The sequence below is a fragment of the Saimiri boliviensis genome, chromosome 10 (assembly GCF_048565385.1).
Source record: "Saimiri boliviensis isolate mSaiBol1 chromosome 10, mSaiBol1.pri, whole genome shotgun sequence".
Taxonomy (NCBI): domain Eukaryota; kingdom Metazoa; phylum Chordata; class Mammalia; order Primates; family Cebidae; genus Saimiri; species Saimiri boliviensis.
In genome coordinates this window covers 48,192,432-48,210,595 of record NC_133458.1, presented here as the reverse complement: position 1 = coordinate 48,210,595, position 18,164 = coordinate 48,192,432, and the positions used below count along the sequence as shown (strand labels likewise).

Below are 18,164 nucleotides of genomic sequence, written 5' to 3'. Positions count from 1 at the left end.
GGTTGACACCACATCTTTTTTATTAGCTCACCTAAGCAATTATAATTGGGCAGCGAAGGTTTATACTGTCATCTTTGAAGATGCAATGGAGGGGAGAAATATCCAATGTGGAACTATCATTTACAATGCCAGCATATCCCTAAACATTCAACATAAAAATATTTCTTTCCATGTTCAGATATGGGGCAAATTTGCTCTTGTTCTAGATTAAAATAATAATGCCATTTTTTGGCAGTAAAAAAAGTCATGTTTATTTCACTTACCCTCATAGCAAAATCATTTCACACACGTTCTTTACAGACATAGGTACTCTGATTCAACATTGTAGAAGAATTATACGAATGTATGCCACCAATGCTGGCTTACCCTAGACTTGGACTATAACACATATGCTCCACAATGTCTATTTCATGCTTTGCATGAAGTATATAATCAATTAATACTTGTTGAAAATCATACACCTCCATACTAATAAATGTTAAACCAATAAATTAGAAATGCTGTGAATGACTTGTTCAGAATATACAGATAGTAATTTATAGCTTTAAAAGGTAACGGTGGCCAGGCATGGAGCCCATGCCTATAATCCCAGCACTTTGGGAGGCCAAGGCGTGTGGATCACCTGGTGTCAGGAGTTCGACAGTGAAACCCTGTGTCTACTAAAAATACAAAAATTAGTTGGGTGTGGTGGTTGATGCCTGTAATTCCAGCTACTCGGGAGGCTGAGGCAGGTGAATCACTTGGAACCCAGGAGGCAGAAGTTGCAGTGAGCCAAGATCACACCACTGCACTTCAGCCTGGGCAACAGAATGAGACTCCATCTCAAAAATTAAAAAATAAAGAACTTCACACCCATTAGGATGGCTATTATTAAGAAAACAGAAAATAACAAGTGTTGGAGAAAATGCAGAGATATTGAAAACCTTGTGCATTGTTGACAGAAATGTAAAATGATACAGTTACTAATGGAAAGAGTATGACAATTTCTCAAAAAAAAAATAGACTACAATATGATCTAGCAGTCTCATTTCTGGGTATACACCAAAAAAATTGAGAGCAGTGACTCAACAGATATTTGTGCATCCATGTTTATAGCAGCATCATTTGCAATGGTCAAATGGTGAAAGTAACCCTAGTGTATACGACATATGAATGGATGAACATACAATGAAATATTATTTGGCATTACAAACGAAGGAAGTTCTGACACATGGATCAACCTTGAAGGCACTGTGGTAAGTGAAATAAAACAGTTACAGAAAGACAAATAAATACTGCATGATTCCACTCATGTGAGGTACTTAGGGTAGTCAAATTCACAGACTGGAAGGAGGATGTTGGTTGCCAGGGGCTTGGGGTTGAGGGGTTATGCACTATTGTTTAATGGATACTGAGTATTAATTTGGGAAGGCAGAACCCATTCTGGAGAGGTATAGTGGTGATGGCCGCACACAATGTGAAGTATTTAATGCCACTGAAGTATACACTTAGAAATAGTTTAATGGCATATCTTATGTCATATATATTTTACCACAGTAAAAAAGTAACTTCACAAAAATCTATTTTAAATAAACATATTGCATTTGCTGCCCCATTTAAAGACAACCTGATAATGAAGGATTTATAGTTGCTGAAGGTGAAGGCAGAGCCATTCCCCTATTTCCTTCCGCATGTAGCCTTCTCCTTCACATTTTAAGAGGAAAAATAAAAACTCATCGTTCATTTTGGTACATCTTCCTATTCTTAGAAACTTCAGTCAAAGGGAAGAAGCAGAGAGTAGAAAGGTGATTGCTAGGGGTTAGGGGAGATGAGATGTTCTCACCACACATATACAAATGTAACTGTGTGAGGTGATATATGTGTTTATTAGTTTGATTGTGATAATCATTTCACAAAGCACACATATATCAGAATATCATGTACATATTAAATGTATGCAACTTTTATTTGTCAATTATATCCTTTTAATGCTGTGTGTGGGGCGGAAGAAATTTCAGCCTTTGATGCCAATAGAGGCTGTTTTAAAGAGAAGGAGATTTTCATTTGCCAAGGCAGTCAAATGAATGTGTTTTTTTTTTGTTGTTTGGTTGGTTGTTTTGTTTTGTATTTTGTTTTGTTTTGAAACAGAAAGTCTCACCGTCACCAGGCTGGAATGCAGTGGTGCGATCTCAGCTCACTGCAACCTCTGCCTCCTGGGTTCAAGCAATTCTCCTGCCTCAGCCTCCCGAATAGCTGGGACTACAGGCACGCACCACCACGCCCAGCTAATCTTTATATTTTTAGAAGAGATGGGGTTTTACCATGTTGGCCAGGATGGTCTCAGTCTCTTGACCTCGTGATTCCCCCTTCCTCGGCCTCCCAAAGTGCAGGGATTACAGGCGTAAGACACCAAACCCGGCCTCAGTCAAATGTTTACATAAAATAAGTCACTGGATTTTTGCCCTTAGCATCTAGGTCTCTACTCCGTTCTCACCTGCCAGGAAGGTTCCTGAAAGGGCTCCTTCAGGCAGGGAAGCATAACATTTTAAGGGAGAAGAACATCTAAATGTATTTAGTAATTTTCAAATCACTTTCACCAATTATCGCAACAGTTGAAGGCTGACCTAAAGCATTCTTTTGATTCAAATGCACAAAACTTCCTAGAGAACATGTTAGAAGCTGTACATCCCAGTTACATTTGCTACGGGTTATCAAGCTTCTCAGATGGTAGGTGCTCTTTGAAAATGAAGATGAGATTCCAATAGTTGCTGATTTATGGTGAGACTGTAAGGTAAAAGCCTCAGTCCCTCAGTGGTTACCCTTTGGGGTGAGTAATGACTGGGAGGGGCCACAAGGGGGCTTTGTCAGACATTCATTACACTGTTTCTTGATCTGAGTGCTAGTTAAGTAAGTGTGTTCAGTTTGTGCAAGTTCATTGGCCGTGCATTTGTGATATGTGAAAAAAAAAAATCTGTATGTAGACCATGTAGCTAGATGATACAATTAGAATTAATCTTTCTACGAACAGAAATTGTTTTGCTCACCGCTGTACCCCCACTGCCTAGTGCAGCAAGCCATGCTCTCAGTAAATATTAAGGAATGAATGAATGAATGAATGAAATATCTTTACCAGAAAAGCTTCCTGTGGAGTTCCATTCAATAGCTTCTTTGTACATACACAATATAAATCTGTATATCTATTTATATTCAACCTGTTACACAAGAAAAATTACACCTGCATGAAAGCATTATTTGAAATGATTCTTGAAATTTTGTACAGCCCAGGTGTATACGTTCTCAGGGCCCTCTCACACTTCTGAAGCACTTATACTTAGGGATTATTGCCATCATTGTTGTATTGGTCTCACAGGAAGTATCATGTCCAAAGACGCTTTGATTTCCATTCACTGTCACTGTAGCATTAACAAAAATGATTTGGTGTAAGGGCAATGGCCATCAGTCCAAAGACCTCATCACTACCCAGCATTACAAGTCTGAGCCCTATTGTACTTGTTTTGAAACTCATTAATTAGATACAATGTTGCCTGAGTCCTCTAATAGCTCTAAAATTCCTGGATTATGTGAAATGTTTAGCAACTTTCCTGTAATAAGATAAAAAGAAGGTTGAAATAAGACTATGAGTCAGTAGGATTATGAATGCAAAATAAATCAATTTTTCCAATTGATCAGTTAATTATAATTCTAAAAGCTATTTCAGAAATAGCTGATTTCACTTTGGTTCAAATTCTCCCTTTCTACTAGTTAACATGAAGTATCCTCATAAATGCCCACATAAGCTTCTATATATTTAGGGAATAGAAATGTTTTCCTGGATACTAGGGTCCTATTGAAACTCAACATCTAATTTGAGGAGTAACTCATTCGTTGTCAAAACAGTGTACAAAGAACATTTGGGGCTGGGGAACTTTCCTTTAAAAATAAAAGCTTTATTAAACTTTATGATATGCCAGAAACATCTATGTAATCACAGAGAGCAGGGCCTCGGTTACTAAGAACAGTCCAGTGACTATAATGGATTGGATTGTGGGTTAACAGCTACATACCTAAAAGTTAACAGGAATAAAGGAATATGTAAAGGAGTTACATGTAAATAAAAGGCTATTCCACAATACAATTCTCTGAATTACAATAATGCCTGCTACTGTGAGTTCTGCAGAGCTCAGAATTAAATGAGCTTGTAATGTATCTCCCCGGTTTTGAACACGCAGCGGTTTAGGTTTCCCCTAAATTGATAAGCCACCAAAAGTCCACATTCTCAGTCTTGGATTGTAAAGCACAAGGATAAAAGCAATCCCACTCCCCTGCTTCCTGGCTGTGTGGCTTTGGGAAAGTTACTTGGCTTCTCTAAGCCTTAATTTCCTAATTTTTAAAATGCGGTTGTTGTGAGAATTACATGAGGTGATATAGGTAACATCTGAAGCGCCCAGTAAATCTAAAGCTTTCAAAACCGGTTGGCTATCATGACCATTAAAGTAGAAAGTATCCCTTGCCTAATTCTATTTCAGTACCTCTGCAACTACTGCCATTATTACATTATTTTAGCAGCAGGGCATAGTTAGCATAATGCGGTTCCATAAAGCAGCCCAGCCTCCTAGGTCTGTATTTAGCGGTTACTTTCCAGGACCACCCCAGGGGGAGCTCCTGGTGCAGAACCAATGCCCTTTGCCCCATTACACTTGATTCCATCTCCGCTTGCAAAAGTCTGGGGCAAGGAAGGGCTCAATCTCTTAGACCCGCACTTCTGAGCTTTAAGCATCTGGGACGCCGAGAGGAAAACGTTCCCTTTCAGGACAGTTCTGCGCCGGAGGTAGCCAAGGGCTGGAGCCCCTGGTGCGAAGAAAAGGGCAATAGAGAGGCGGGGTGCGAAAGAAACGCCAACTCTTGGCGCCCTCCCTCGGTGCCCGCGGCGCAGGGGCGGCCCTCCAGCGTACAGGGGACGAAGAGGTGGCTGCGGGCCGGGAGCGGGCCGGAGCGGAGGCGATGGGGGGCGGTGAGGGGAAGGCGTCGGCCTATTCGTCAGCCCCCGAGCTCTGGGAGCCCTCCGGCAGCGCTTGCTGCCCTCAGGACACAGCTCTGGGAGAATGACAACTCCCTGGCTCACCCTACCGCGACACCCCGTCCCCCTCCGCACTCTGGCAGATGCGGGTCGGGAGTGGCTGAGCTGGCCAACCGCCGGGGACCAGGATGCTGCGGCGCCCACCCGCGCAGCGTGGAGGGGCCGGGGGCGGCGCACGGCGCAGATGGCGCTCGCTGCGAGATGGATGCTCCGGGGCGAGTAATCACTCCTGGCTCAACACTGCATCCCGGGCGGAGCGGATGCCAGATCCCACCGCAAAGAGCCTGGATAGAGAAGGCTATCTTTCCAGGCAGCCCGAGCCCAGCGCGCCAGCCCCGACAAGCCCCAGCCCTAGGAGGCAGGGCGGGGCACCGGGACGCCCCGGACCAGCACCTGTAAGGCCGACAAAGCCCCCGCAAGCGCCCCCACCCCTCTGTCCTCCGTATCTCTCCCGTTTCGCCTCGATTCCCCGAGCCCTCTCCAGGCAGCGAGAGTAGAGAAGCGAAGTCGGCCTCGCCCCCTGAACTCGGTGGTCGGCGCAGGTGTAGCCGCTTGCGAACAAAGCCCACGCGCAGATGTGTCCGCGGGGGCCGAAAGAGGCAGACGCCCGTGCGCTCCTGGCCGGGCCCCCGCGCTCCTCGCCCCGCCGGCATGTGGCGTGCCCGGCGCCTCCGTCCGTGTCCATGCCCAGGAAGCCGCCGTGCCGGGCCCTCAGTTTCTCAATGCCCAACTACCCACCAGCAAAAGCTCCGGGCAGGGCTACCCGGAAAGCGTGGGGTGCGGGCGCGGAGCAGAAGTTGGCCACAGACTGGAGGGGGTGGTGGGTGCCGGCGCTGCTGGATTTCAGCTGTGCCCTCACCCGGGCGCGGGTCCCTCTGCTCCCTCTAGGCGCCCGCGGCAGTGTCGGGGGCCTGCAGGGGAGAAGGGAGTTGGAGACCCGCTTCGCCCCTCCCGCAGCGCTGCCAGCCTGGTGAGCGCTCGGCTGGACCCCGCGCCGGCGTCCCAGTAACAACGCAGCAGCCTCGCGCGTCCTCCTCCGCCCCGGCCGTCACCCCCGAGCAGGACCCAGTGTCGCCGCCAGACGCGCTGGAAGCTACTCACGTTCTCGCACCGCGCCCACCGCTCTGCTCTGGCGCGACCGCCCGGGACGCTGGACGAGGAGGTCCTCGGTTCTCGACGAAGCTGTCCCCTCTGGCTGCTCCAGCCAGGCGGCCCCTGCGCTTTCCCCCGCGCCCGCGCGTCTGAGGCTCGGACTGCGGCGCGCGTCCGCCAGCGACCCTGGCAAAGCGAAGCTGGCCCCGCGCCGGCGCGCGCCCCCGCCGCTCCCGCCCTCTCCGCTCTCTCGGCGCCCCTCCCCGCGCGGTGCTCCTGCCCCTCCCGGCTCTCCTTCGCGTCCTCCCGTCCCTCCCCCGCACTCCTCCCGGGCTCCCCCGCTTCTTCCCCTCCTTGCCAACCCCCTCCCGCCCTGCTGCTGAGAAGGCAGTGAATGGGCTCCGGCCGGCGTCCCGAGGGACTGGGTGGCCCCTCACCTGAGCGGCCGCGCCGCCGCCAACCTTCCTCAGCCAGCGAGCGCGTGCGGCGGTGGGGGCGGGGGTGCGGGGACGGAGGCCGGGAGCGTTCCGGGACTAGGGTGGTTGGGATTTAGCTACAAAAGATGTTCCAGAAAATGGGTAGTTTTGAAACGCCACACTCATGGGTTTAGGTTTCTCTGGGAGGTCCATGGTCTTCTAGAATTTTCCTTTTTTAAAAAGCATTTACTTTCTTCGAAATTCATCAGTCGGGGTGATTGAGGTTTTTTTTTGTTTGTTTGTTTTTTATTTTGTTTTGTTTTTGCAACCGTTCTTTCCAAATATCCCCCAGAAAAAGAGCCTTCAGCATAAGGCAGATGCTGTCTATCCGTGGTAGAAATTAGATCTTCGGGTCCCAGCGAATAGGGTTAGTTAGGATTTGCTTATTTCCAGATGTGGTAGTATGACGGAGTTGTTTTTTTGTTTTTTTTTTTTTTGTTTTTTTTTGTTTTTTTTGGCAATGTAAATCGAGAATTAAGATTTTTTTTTTTTTTTTTTTTTTTTTTTTTTTTTGAGACGGAGTTTTGCTCTTGTCACCCAGGCTGGAGTGCAATGGCGCGATCTCGGCTCACCGCAACCTCCGCCTCCTGGGTTCAGGCAATTCTCCTGCCTCAGCCTCCTGAGTAGCTGGGATTACAGGCACGCGCCACCATGCCCAGCTAATTTTTTGTATTTTGAGTAGAGACGGGGTTTCACCATGTTGACCAGGTTGGTCTCGATCTCTCGACCTTGTGATCCACCCGCCTCGGCCTCCCAAAGTGCTGGGATTACAGGCTTGAGCCACCGCGCCCGGCCAGAGAATTAAGATTTTCTAAATGTGTAGTGTTTGAGCAAACCCACTGCATGCTACATTGTTCAGGTTCTGGAGCCCACTCTCCACTCCATCCTGGATGGTGTCCAAAATCCTTAACGTGACCCGTAAAGTCTTCCATAATCGACCCCGGTCTGCACACAAAATTACTTGTCTGCTGGGTATCTTCCGACTTGACCATTTACAGCAGGCTCCAGCTCTTGATGGGCTGAGCGGAGCCTTGCTTCCTTCAGTTCTCTAATTCTGGAAAGCATTTTCTAAGCTCCTCACCACCCCACCCCACTACCTCCTCCACCCCCAGCCTCCAAGGTGTTAGGGCAAGATTCAAGAATGAAAAAGAAACAGGTTCATACTTCAAGGTCCTGACAACCCCCATGCTCTAACTTCAATTTGAACTTGCCCCTCAGCGCACAGCATCCAAATGCAAGTGACCAGCCTTCTTTTCTTTCTCCTTCTACTGCCATCCTCTCTGTCTCCAGCCACATGTGCTCTGGCCTCACAGAGCCTCCCTCAGTTCCTGACCTCTGGCTGCTGGGTCATTGCACACGTTGTTTCCTCAGTCCCTTCAGTGGCTCTGCTGACTCTGGTTCTTCCCCAGCTGCTATTCAGGTGGGTACCTTGCACCTCTCAACTAATTGTCCAGATTTTCCTCTAAAATACCTTCCCCCTAAAAAAAGATTCCATGATCCCCCTACTTGAGAGTCTGGGCTGGTGGGCTGGTTCTCTATTGCCTACAAAGTAAATTCCAGGTCTCCTGGTGTGCCTCGTTACAAACTGCTCCTAACTTCTTTCTCCATTTTCCATAACTCGAAGCCTCTGCATGTGAGATTCCTCCTAGCCAGCATATTCGTCCATCTCTTTTTCATTTGGCAAACTCATTCGTCCTTCAGAGCCTTACTAGGTTGTTACCTCCTTTGTAAATTCTTTTCTGAGTCCCTGTTCTATTATAGTAGTGCTGGTCACCTTTTAATGATCTGTTTACCTATCTGACTCCACAAAATTTTACTTCTTTGGGGACAATTTGTCTTATTTATTTTTGTGTAACCATATTTCTCGTTAATACAAATGAAGCCACAGATAACCATAATCAACTCTCACTACTCCATCATTTTCCCCTGTATAAAGGACTTGGGACCCTCCTTTCCTTCCCCACTGCAGTAATTGTGACAATCCTGGGGTCGTCCTGCCTGTCCTTCCCATGTCCTTCTACCTTCTACTCTGGTTTTCCAAGGTTGCCCTTTCACCCCGGCCACTGTGAAATATTGATTTCTGGTCCACATTATTTCCAGTGAATCCCACAGGGCAAACCTGTGAAGTGGGAAAATGACATCCTACTCTCTTCAGTTCTTGCCTGGGTTCTGGCTCGTAATTTGTCCCTTGGGCACTGAAGCAGCATTGCTTGTGTCTGCCTGTGTTACAGTCTCATAAAGACTCTCTTTAAACAACTCCTTGAACTTGAATGATTCTTTCTCTTCAGGGTCTAGTGGTGGTTCATGAAGCCAGGATGAAGCAGACGATATTTGGTCCTAGTGAAGTCCACGTTAGTCCTGATGCCTGGGAGACTACTTAGGATATTGGGGGTTGCTGAAAGAATAAAGTCATAAATATAATCTCATTTTTTTTCATGCAAGTAATGATTTCTCTAGGTGTAGTTTCCCTTTACAGGTAGAATAACAATATTTAATACATTCAGTTATTGTTAGAAAGCACTGGACGGTATCTAGGACATAATAGGTGCTCAGCAAATTCTAGTTTAAACAGTAATTGTTTGATGAAATGTCTGTCATATAAATACATGCTTGAATAAAAATACAAAGCCAGAAAAGAAAAAGCTCTGGAGAAGATAGGAACCACAGTGATAGTACAAAACAAAAAATAAAACTAAATAACTTGGGGCCAGGCATGGTAGCTCATGCCTGTAATCTCAGCACTTTGGGAGGCTGAGTAGGGCGGATCACCTGAGGTCAGAGGTTGAAACCAGCCTGGCCAACATGGTGAAAACCGTCTCCACTAAAAATATAAAAATTAGCTGGGCATGGTGATGCGTGCCTGTAATCCTAGTTATTGGGGAGGCTGAGGCAGGAGAATCATCACTTGAACCCAGAAGGCAGAAGTTGCAGTGAGCTGGGATCGCACCACTGCACTCCAGCCTGGGATACAGAGTGTGACTCCATCTCAAAAAACAAAAAATGAAAAAATGAAAAAAATAAGTAATTTTGATACTACATAATAATTGCAATAATATAAAATTAGTATATAGTTCTAATTTCCAGCTTATTACTTCAACTGCACTGTAGCCCCCCTGCAGATTGCTGGGGATTCATCTCCTGAGGGAATGAGCAACAGGAAGAACAAACTGAGGCAGCAAGAGGAGCTGAAATGAAGGGAGCATGAGGTGGGGACAGAAAAATGCTTTACGATGAGAAGGATGGCAGCGTGGGCAAATAGACTTTCTCATGCAGTCTGTTTGGTTTGCTTGGCGATGTATGAGGCAGTTTGATTTGGCTGCGCTTGGCTGGTGGTACGCCCAGCTCACCTTCTTACCCTAACTGCTGCTATCCCGTTCCCATACCTAAAGCCTTGTCCTCTCCCTATTACTAAGCCTCATTCCATCTTCAAACTCAGCTGAGGACTGGGAACAAGGTCTGTGCCCTCATCATATGATAATAATAGAATTTTCCATGTGCTCAGTACTGTTGTAAACACTTTTCATTTATTAACTCATTTATTCTGACAAAAATCCCATTCAGTAGGCACGGTTATCATCCCCCATTTAGAAAATCAGGCAAGAAAAGTCAGGTAACTTGCAGAGTCTCACAGCTATCTGCAGAGATGGGATTAAGCTCCACATTAAGACTCCAAAGTTAAGTCTTAACCAGTCATCGTGCCATGCTGCCTATCAATGACAACACACCAAAAGTTTCATTATTTTGATGGACACATCAGAATATCACTGTTAAAACAGCTGCATTAGAAAGTCATGGAGCCCCCCAGTGGTATTTGCAGTGAATACGTTTTAGCTTTTCTCTTTTCGGCTACTTCTGCAGTCTTGTCCCTTTTTCTAAGTTCTCCCTCCTCTCTTTTCCTCTTCCACATTTTTTTCAACACCTTGCCTTATTTTCCATCCATGCTGCAGGGCTCCCAGGGGTGGCAGTACCACTGGTCCTGTCCTAAAACCTGATGCTGAATTTAGCAAAACCCAACATGGACCCAGCAGTGTTAGTAATGAGCCTGCTGCCTTGCTGTAAAGTGAAAGAGTTGGGCTCAGTAAACACAGAAATTCTTTTTCAGTTGTGTCATTTATGATTCTGGTGGTAACCAGGAGTATTTTTTGGCTCCTCTAGTAAAACGCAGATAGATAAAAGCTGGCTGAATTCTACTAAGAATGATTGGAGCACTAAAAAATAACAATAAAATAAAAAATCATACAGTAGTATAACAGGTTTGCTAGAAGATAAGCTTATACAAGTGTAATCATTATCTTAATATAATAGGCCATGGCTGGGCAACATGCATTAAATTTCTGATTGGCATGTGACAAATGCAGTAATTTTTAAAGCCCTTCTATTTGAAAGGGTTTTATACCGAATATTGTCAGAAAGCATAGTTGTTATAATGGGAGACTTTCTAAACTGGTTCCCAGTGACATTCTCCTCTTGGTATTCTTCCTTGTGTGTAATCTCCTCCCGTTGATACTAGACCTAGTGACTCCATTCTAACTGTCAGAATGTGGCAAATGTAGTGGGATGTCACTTCTTATATTGGGTTTCAAATCACTCTGGTTTCTGTCTTGCTGTCTTGCTCTTTTGCTTGCTTGCTTGGAGGGAAGACCGCTGCCGTGTTGGAAAGGAAAGGCTCTCATGGCAAGGAACTGAGGATATCCCGTGGCCAACAGCATGTGAGGAACTGAAGCTCTCAGTCCATCAGCCCAAAAGCATCTGAATCTTGCCACAGCTATATAAATGAACTCAAAAGCAGATACGGCGCTGGATAAAGAAGCAATTGTAGGACAGATAAGACATCGGTATGACTTGACCGAAGTCAACCTCAGCAGCTCTTAGCTCCATACCCCAGAGTCACACTGAGCTCCTATAGCTAGGCCTGGGTTGACCATTCACTGGGCCCTACCCAGAGCTGGTCCTTTTCCTTTCTGGATGCCAGCCACAGTCTCAGCTGGCCCATACCTCTTGCAGCCTCACAGTGGGTGATTATGACCCACTATGGATAATAGGATATGTGGTTATGAATTTATAATATGTATTAGGATGTGCAGCTTCATACATCAGCTGACCAGTAAGCAATGGAAAGTTTCCACAGATGCAAAACACCAGTTGCTCTCCCGTGCTTCTCATCACCATCCGCCACACCGCCACAGAATTCTATTTGCCACCCTGGTGCCATTTGGGCACGTGTCAAACAGAAACCAGAAATTTGAAGCCCATTCCTTGCCTGATGCTTAGCAACACAGCATCCCTACACCTATTGAAAAGATTTAATGCTCAAGCAATAGGAGGAAAACGTGACCTTAGTGGCTGCTATATGTAGATTTCTTCTCTGGGAGCTTATGAGTCACTAAGATCTTCTGCTTGGCTCAACCCACCCCCATGCTTGGGGAACCAAGTTGGAAAGAGGAGGAACATTTTCAGTGATAATAACTATGTTCCTGTAGCCAACTTCTCCATCTGTTCCTACAGTTTTTGTCTACAAGAATGTACAAAGGTTCTGCTACATGGATTTAAGACTAGACAAGGTCAGTGTGCAATCAGCCATTGCAGATGAGGTCATTAAGGGCAGGGAATTAGAGCTCTGGGAAACAGAGACACTGGGAAACACTCTTGATATGCACTCTTCATTTCTGGCTTAAGCGGGGAACTGACAACAGGTGCAAGATGAATTCATTGTGGAGGGAAGAAAGGAAGTGGCTTCAGAAATAATACTCTTAATGGCTGGGTGTACTGTGGTTCACTTCTGTAATCCCAGCACTTTGGGAGGCCTAGGCGGGCGGATCACCTGAGGTCAGGAGTTTGAGACCATCCTGGCTAACATGGTGAAACCCCATCTCTACTAAAAAAAAAAGAAAAAATAATAATACTTGAGTATAAATGAATGGTTTAATCAGAAGCTTTTTTAGTTGGCTGTTTTATTGCATTTTAAAACAGAAAAAGGATCTTAGATTAATACAGACTGACATTGTACTTCTGTTTATGTTTTATTTTAAGCATTAAAGTTTAAACCAATTAATAAATTGATTATTAATAAATTACAAATGATTATAATTTATTAATTTTATAACAAATTATAAAATTATTAGTTTATTATAATAAACTAATAAATTTTAAGTTTTTAAAGTGTTTTCAATATATTTTTGAAATTGTGGTAAAATACACATAATATAAAATCTTCCAACTTAACCATTTTTAAATGTACAGTTTAGTAGCGTTGAGTACATTCACATTGTTATGCAACCATCACTACCTTTCATCTCCAGACTTTTTCTCTTGTGAAACTGAAACTCTATGGCTACTGAGCAACAGACTCCACATTCCCCTCTCCCGCTGGGCTCTAGTAACTACCAATCTACTTTCTCTATGGATTTGACTGCTCTAAGTAGCTCATATAAGTGGAAGCATACAGTATTTATCTTTTTGTGACTAGTTTATTTCACTCAGCATAATGTCCTCATGTTGTAGTATGTATCCGAATTTCCTATTTAATAATATCACGTTTTGTTAATCCAGTCATCTGTTGATGGACACTGAATTGCTTTCACCTTTTGATTATGAATAATGCTGCTTTGAACGAGGGGGTATGAGTATCTCTCCGAAATCCTGCGTTCAGTTTTTGGGGATATGGACCCAAGGTGAGATTGCTAGATCATATGGTTATGATATTTTAAATTTGTTAAGGAACCACCGTATTGTTTTCCACAGTGGCTGCACCATTTTACATTGTACACCAGCTGTGCACAGGGCTTCCAAATTCTCCACATCCTCATCAACACCTGTTACTTTGTTTTTTGTTTTGTTCCGTTTTTTGTTTTTTGTTTTTTTGCTTTGTTTTGTTTTGGAGAGTAGCCATCCTAATGGATACAAGGTATTCCAATATTTTTAAATGTCAGAAATTCATAAGATACAAGCAAATTCGGTATTTTAGAAAGCCTTGCTCTACCCTGGACCCTGTGCTTTAAGAAAGCCCTGTTCTGACCCTCCTAGAGGTTATGCTACCATCTCCTTCTAGAACATATCTGGGTACCTACGATCCAAGAATTCCATTGGGACTTGCAAAAGCCCTTTCCCCACATTCCAGACAGTGGGCTGCTCTGCTGGTATACACAACTGGAAGCCTTATAGACAGCTGATGCAAGGGTGTGGGGATGGTTTGCAGGATGCTGATGTAACTTGTTTGTGGGTTTGCTTGAAGCCTTTGAAGTTTCAGGACTAAGTTGGGTGGGCCATGGGCTGGCTGTTTCCATGTCACCGCATTCTAGCACAGAATTCTGAAGAGTCTAAACCAGGCGTCCCCAAACTTTTTACACAGGGGGCCAGTTCACTGTCACTCAGACCGTTGGAGGGCCGCCACATACTGTGCTCCTCTCACTGACCACCAATGAAAGAGGTGCCCCTTCCTGAAGTGCGGCGGGGGGCCGGATAAATGGCCTCAGGGGGCCGCATGTGGCCCGCAGGCCGTAGTTTGGGGACACCTGGTCTAAACATTCTAAATTCGAACCTGGACTTCTAGGTCTTTATGATGATATGTTTGTCAAGATAAGACAGAAAATATATGTTTTAAGTATTTAACACAAAACTTGTTAATTCTCATGGGCTCTGACGAGGAACTTTAGAGAAATTAGATAAAAACTGGACAATGAAACCCATTTTGTTCCCTTTGTGCTGTGGTTTGAATGGTCCCCCAAACTTCATGTGCTGAAAATAATTCCCACTGCAATGGGGGAGGGATGCTAATAAGGGGTATCTAGGTCATGAGGGCTCTGTCCTCATTAAGTGAATGTAGTTATTGTAAGAGTAAGTTTGTTACAAAAGCGAGTTTGGCTCTCTTTCTCATGCTTTCTTGCCCTTCTGCCATCCACCAGGAGATGATGCAGCAAGAAGGCCCTTGCCAGATGCAAGCTCCTGGACCTTGGACTTCCCAGCCTTCAGAACAATAAGACATTTTCTTTCCTTATAAATTACCCAGACTGTGGTATTCTGTCACAGCAACACAAACAAAGACAATTTGTGTACTTCTAAAATGTACAGGACATCACTCACTATATTGTTGTATTTTCCTGTCAACAAGCTCTTCATAGACTCTTTGGAGGACAAATTCTTTGATATACTGTACTGAAATCTCACAAAGTCACTTTAATGATACAAATGGGCACTTAAGAAATGTCATTTATGCGATATTGCCATTTCAGAAATCTAATATGATACCACAGAGAAGGAATACAAACCACCACCATGATCAAAATCTATTAATTGCATTCAATCCCACCATCCTCAACTATTATTTGAAAAGCAGTGGAAAGAATCCTGGACTGGGAACCCTATGACCCAAGTCATCAAATGTAACAGGGTAAACTCATACAAACCTTTCAATTTTTTAATGCCGTATTTTTCAGAAGTTACTTGTGGGATAACAATGCTGGCTTTGCCAAATCCACAGTGTAGTTGTTAGACTAAATGAGGAAACATATTTGAAGATACTTTTGAAAGTAACGCCATACACAACATAAATAAGTGCTGTATAGAAATGTACTACTGTAGTTATTGTCCACTAAAGTACAGAGCTCCCTTGACCATGCATTTACTAAAAGAAGGTGTTCCTTTATCTATTCAACAAGGTAGCCCAATGAAAAGATTCAATCTGACAAAATGAAGATTCCAACTTAAAAGGAATACTGTGTAGCCATAAAAAGGAATGAGATAACGTCTTTTGCCGGAACATGGATGGACCTGGAGGCTATTATCCTTAGCAAACTAATGCAGGAACAGAAAATCAAATACAAGTGGGAGCTAAATGATGAGAACTTATGAACACAAAGACAGAAACACAGACACTAGGAAGGTGGAGGGTGGGAGGAGGGAGAGGAGCAGAAAAGATAGTTATTGGGTGCTGGGCTTAATACCTGGGTGATAATATAATCTGTATAACAAATGCATCTGCTATAGAATTAGAAGATATTGGTCAAAAAGATTTTTCAGAGCTCACTTTCAAACAAAAGAAACCTTTTATTCTGTGCCCAGAAGGGCCGTACTGAGTCCCTGTCAAGATACAAGAGCTGCGAACAGTAGGAATGAAGTTTACCTTAAGCATTAGGTGAAAGGAAATATGCAATTTCTGTTGTGTAGATAGTCTCCCAGCTCACACTGAGGAAAATGGTCCCAGTTGTGATTCTTCTTACCAGTACAAGGGAAAAGCCACATTTTCACATCTTGAAATTCTTTCAAAAAGTACATTTTAAAGCATTTTCATTTCTCCCATCTCCCTATAATTGTGTAAGGCAGATGATTCAGTTAAGCCCAACTTAAGAAAAGTATTAAGGACTTATAATGTATCCATAATAGCAGCAAGCTACAAGCTGTGAGGTATTTCTAAGCAGCATATGGTGAGTTGAGAATGCATAACATAATTAGCTAAAAACAAAGAAAACTGTGCAATTTCAATTTTTTACTGCCCAGTGAGGACTTTCTCTCCTTTTGCTTTTAAACTTCATTAAGAATCAAATATAATAATTTTAGGTACATGTTTTTAATATTCAAAGTATTGCTAGGCTGAACGTTCTGCTGCATATAAGATACTTTTTTTGTTTTTTAAAGTAGCTCTTTGGTTGTGAAAATCACTCAGAAGAGGGTTGGAGTTGAGCTCTTATTGTCACTTGAGCTTGATTATGCTTGTGATGAACCCGATGTGGCATGATTTTCCCGGGGACTACTGCAGACATATACCGGATTAGGACATAGTTACTTTCCCATGCTCAAAAAATGGTAAAAGCATATATCAAAATTCTATACTATCTAAACCTCACCAAAACCTCTGAAGTATGTCTATTCTTTTAATACTCTATGTATATAAAAAATAGATATTTGCATTATATACGAACATTATATCACTTCTACAGTTTTTGAGTGTGAGCTTTGGGCATTTTTTCACGTAATTCAACATAGGAAATGGAAGCTTAAGTGCATGTTTAGATGTGTATGGATTAACTGTATCCTGATACTAAATGTGTTCATTCAAAACCAGCAAAATAACAGCACCTGTGATTTACCAGACTGTGGTTTCAATGATTAAGAAATATAAAAGAAATGTAATTTTAAATGACTCTGAATTCTGCTGGCATTCTTTTCAAAAACGTTTTTAAGACCAAATATGAAAGGCAGAGTGAGATATAAATTACACTGGCTTTAACTTTTTCAATTTGAAAAACTTTTGATTAAGAATTTCCTAGAGTGTTCATATGTTACCATAAACACAAAAGCACCATAACTGTTCTCTTAGAACACTTTAAAAATTTGGTCCAGGCTGGGCGCGGTGGCTCAAGCCTGTAATCCCTGCACTTTGGGAGGCTGAGGCAGGCGGATCGTGAGGTTAAGAGATCGAGACCATTCTGGCCAACATGGTGAAACCCCGTCTCTACTAAAAATACAAAAATTAGCTGGGCGTGGTGGCGTGCGCCTGTAGTCCCAGCTACTTGGGAGGCTGAGGCAGGAGAATTGCTTGAACCCGGGAGACAGAGGTTGCAGTGAGCTGAGATTGTGCCACTGCACTCCAGCCTGGCGCCTGGTGACATAGTAAGACTCTGTCCCCCCCCCCAAAAAAAAAAAAGTGGTCCAACTATACAAAACAGAATGAAAGACACTTGTTTTTTTCAAGATTCATACAGGTGAATTTGTATTCATATAACTGGCACATATATCTTGACATAGAACATTTGGTGGTTTTTGTCTTTTTTTTTTTTTTTTTTTTTCCTTTTTAGTATTATGTTGCTTGGTCAAGGTATAGGCTTTTAATTGTATTCATGTTCTTTTAAAATTACTTTGCTAGCCAATTTAATTAAAATGCTACATTAAATACTTTTCTGGACCAATGTATGTTGGGCATACAATGCAATATAAGATGATATAGCCTTCTTTTCTTCTCAGATAATTGGACGGAATTTTGGATTGTTGTTAATCACTTTATCTTTTGCAAACACAGCCAGTAGTAGTGTATGCCATAAGAAAGACTGCTTCCCCTTTCACAGTAGCAAAGACATGGAATCAACCTGAATGCTTACCAGTGACAGACTGGATGAAGAAAAATGTGGTACATATACACCGTGGAATACTATGCAGCCATAAAAAAGAATGAAATCATTTCTTTTGTGGGAATATGGATGGAGCTGAGGGCTATTATCATTAGCAAACTAATGCAGGAACAGAAAACTTAATACCATGTAATCACTTATAAGTGGGAGCTAAATGATGAGAACTTATGAACACAAAGAAGGAAACAACAGACACTTGGGGTCTACTTGATGGGGGAGGGTGGGAAGAAGGAGAAAAGATAATTATTCAGTACTGGGATTAATACCTGGGTGATGAAATAATCTATACAACAAACCCATGTGACACGATTTTAGCTATATAACAAAGCCTTCAAATGTACCCCTACACCTAAAAGTTAAAAAAAAAAAAAAAAAAAAAAAAGCACTACCAAGTAGCAATTGTTAACTATTTTATTATTC

At 43.3% G+C, this 18,164-nt stretch overlaps 1 protein-coding gene and 1 long non-coding RNA gene across 31 annotated transcripts in view; one reads left to right on the top strand and one right to left on the bottom strand.

The window, feature by feature from the left end:
• The window catches only part of NRCAM (neuronal cell adhesion molecule), a 325,308-nt gene extending 318,673 nt beyond the window's left edge, over window positions 1–6,635 (bottom strand). For 11 of the 29 annotated variants that reach the window (XM_010344155.3, XM_010344176.3, XM_003921089.4 and 8 more), the window contains exon 1: window positions 6,158–6,365. The gene's annotated coding sequence lies outside the window, so the exon portion shown is untranslated. Of the gene's footprint in view, window positions 1–6,157; window positions 6,368–6,585 lie in introns of those variants that run through there. The other 18 variants (XM_010344120.3, XM_074379230.1, XM_003921090.4 and 15 more) reach the window with 4 other exon arrangements.
• A 492-nt stretch (window positions 6,636–7,127) lies between these two features.
• On the top strand, window positions 7,128–16,754 carry LOC141580069 (uncharacterized). 2 transcript variants are annotated; one of them, XR_012512062.1, is made up of 4 exons: window positions 7,128–8,044; window positions 11,260–11,459; window positions 13,174–13,295; window positions 14,526–16,754. It is a non-coding gene; the product is annotated as an uncharacterized LOC141580069 (long non-coding RNA). The 2 variants fall into 2 exon arrangements; XR_012512061.1 differs by having other exon boundaries at window positions 11,260–12,185.
• Window positions 16,755–18,164: the final 1,410 nt, after the last annotated feature.